This window comes from Pholis gunnellus, assembly GCF_910591455.1.
Source record: "Pholis gunnellus genome assembly, chromosome: 20".
NCBI lineage: Eukaryota > Metazoa > Chordata > Actinopteri > Perciformes > Pholidae > Pholis > Pholis gunnellus.
Window position 1 is genome coordinate 20,626,871 of NC_136547.1, and position 3,230 is coordinate 20,630,100.

The following is a 3,230-nucleotide window of genomic DNA, read 5'->3' on the forward strand; positions in this document are numbered from 1 at the left end:
CGGTGCTCTGGTGTGAAGTAGATCATCAGACACCTTTTAAAACTAAAGAGCAGGTGTTTACCAGCTGTGACTCAACTAAACCGTACGAATCTCTTTGTGCTCTATAAATAACTTTATCGTCTTTAATGTTAAAACGACTTCCTGTTCCAGAATGAGTGTCATGATGATGTCACGATGCTTTACGTAGGTCACAACGTGATGCAATGTTTCTATGAGGTGTGACACATCATGAAGAATGTTTGTGTAAACAAGTCTGTCATCAGAATTATTGTTGTTGTATTTCTGGTTTTAGAGACATCTGTCGGGACAATAGGGGACAAACCGGGACAATAGGGGACAAACCGGGACAATAGGGGACAAACCGGGACAATAGGGGACAAACCGGGACAATAGGGGACAAACAAAATGAAACCAACGTAAAAGAGCATCGAAGCCAAGAGACGAAACTCTGGAGCCTCTAGATTGCGGCGGCGCTAGCGGCGACAAAGACAGGACTTTCACCCAGGAGACCGATGTTCGGGTCCCGTTTTTGTACTCTTGTTGCCAAACAAATGAGATCTTTCCTCCAGAGGATGTTTGTTCCTCATGTGAAACGAGAAGTGAGTGTTATGTGCCACGTAATGTACGTCCTTCACTACTTCTATAGTTAGTTGAACCCAAACCACCATCTCATCCTCAACCTAAGTTGTGTCCTGTGAAGGCGGAACTTTATTTTGAAAAGATCGTATTCATGTAATGAGAGGAAACTTTCAGTAGGAAAAACAATGAAGAGGAAGATATGAGGACACGTTTAACCAGGATTAGCTCCAAATCCACTAAACCAGCCTGAACATGAAGAACATCTGTAACCACGGATGAGAGTCTGGACGATGCTACGCTGTGATTGGCTCGTCTGCATTTGAGGGGCGGGACTTAGGGAAGGGTCAGTTCTCTCTCGAAGCTTCTGCTTTGAAGGTCCGACGACTTGTTCACCTTTCTGCTGTGTGTCTCCTACTTTCTCTGGTGAGAGTTTTCATGTAATCTTCAATAGTTTTAGGTGTTTTCTGCAGAGACCACATGCTCTGTCTGGCCATCTGTGTGTGTGTGTGTGTGTGTGTGTGTGTGTGTGTGTACAGTAAGCATGTGCATTGGTCAGATGGTGTGTCTAGACGTGTGTGTGTTCAGGGTGTGATGGATCAGAGACTCGGACACGTTTATGTCGGGTGAGGCATCGTCTATAGAAGCTGTTCTCTGTCTGTCTGTCTACCACAGTAGCTCAGATTGACCTGTCTCACACACACACACACACACACACACACACACAAACACACACACACACACACACACACACACACACAAACCGTCAGACTGTTCTTGGACATGACTGCCTTTTACCTCGATTACAGTCCACACACACACACACTGATGTCGAGCCGCCCACACATCACATCATCACGCACAAACACACAGACGGCCAGACAAACAGGATGACCTGGGAACACACACACACACACACACATACACACACACCCGTGTGAGCCATGAGTAATTGTCTGAATCACGCTGAGAAAGTCAGAGAAAGTCGTGTACTTGTACTCTCTGTGTGTTGTGATGCTTGTGTTCCTTTATTTTATGTGATTTTGTTTTTGCCTCAAGACTCTAAGACGTTCATCAGTCGGTCTGCTGCAGAGTGAGAACTCTCAACGTATAAAAGACCTAAACTCATACTTCAGAATCTCAACTATTGCTGACTGTGTATGAGAGGTGACATCCAACCATTTGTTTGTGGAACGCTGTTTTTAAGCCTCAAGTTTGGCCTTTTGTCCAACTTCGTCAGTTCGTCTCCATCTTGGTTTCTGTCCGTCACCATCTTGGTTTCTGTTCGTCACCATCTTGGTTTCTGTTCGTCACCATCTTGGTTTCTGTTTGTCACCATCTTGGTTTCTGTTCGTCACCATCTTGGTTTCTGTCCGTCACCATCTTGGTTTCTGTTCGTCACCATCTTGGTTTCTGTCCGTCACCATCTTGGTTTCTGTTCGTCACCATCTTGGTTTCTGTCCGTCACCATCTTGGTTTCTGTCCGTCACCATCTTGGTTTCTGTTCGTCACCATCTTGGTTTTTGTCCGTCACCATCTTGGTTTCTGTTCTTCACCATCTTGGTTTTTGTCCGTCACCATCTTGGTTTCTGTTCTTCACCATCTTGGTTTCTGTTCATCACCATCTTGGTTTTTGTCCGTCACCATCTTGGTTTCTGTCCGTCACCATCTTGGTTTCTGTTCGTCACCATCTTGGTTTCTGTCCGTCACCATCTTGGTTTCTGTTCGTCACCATCTTGGTTTTTGTCCGTCACCATCTTGGTTTCTGTCCGTCACCATCTTGGTTTCTGTTCTTCACCATCTTGGTTTCTGTTCGTCACCATCTTGGTTTCTGTTCGTCACCATCTTGGTTTTTGTCCGTCACCATCTTGGTTTCTGTCCGTCACCATCTTGGTTTCTGTTCTTCACCATCTTGGTTTCTGTCCGTCACCATCTTGGTTTCTGTTCGTCACCATCTTGGTTTCTGTTCGTCACCATCTTGGTTTCTGTTCGTCACCATCTTGGTTTCTGTTCGTCACCATCTTGGTTTTTGTCCGTCACCATCTTGGTTTCTGTCCGTCACCATCTTGGTTTTTGTCCGTCACCATCTTGGTTTCTGTCCGTCACCATCTTGGTTCCAAACCTGGACAAAATAACTAAACAATAATCTGACTTGATAGAGAGGAACAGTGAGACGTCTATTAATGAATAATGTAGAACCCTAAATGCTTCCATTTGAGGACCAGTGTCCTAAAACTTCCTCTCTGACCTCAGACAGAGTCCAGGTTGTCTGATGAGGTTCAGCAGATGCATCATGGTCTAGCCCCGCCCCCACACGGCTGCCGTTAGTCACACCCAGGCTGGTGGAGTTTGTTCCTGGGGGGAATCCTGATGACGCAACACACACACACACACACACACACAGTGAGTGAGGTAATGTGTAGGCGGCTGCTAAAATAAAGACAACCGAGACGTGCTGCTACCTGTGGCAGGTAGACACATCCAGGTGTGTGTGTGTGTGTGTGTGTGTGTGTGTGATACCACAACAGGCCACACCTCTGTTATTTTTACCTGTCAACCAGGATGAAACACTGAACAGTCTTCCCTCGTTTTCTTTCCTTCCTCCACCTTCAAGTTAAAGCTGCAGAGATACATTTTAGTCCACTAGGGGGCAG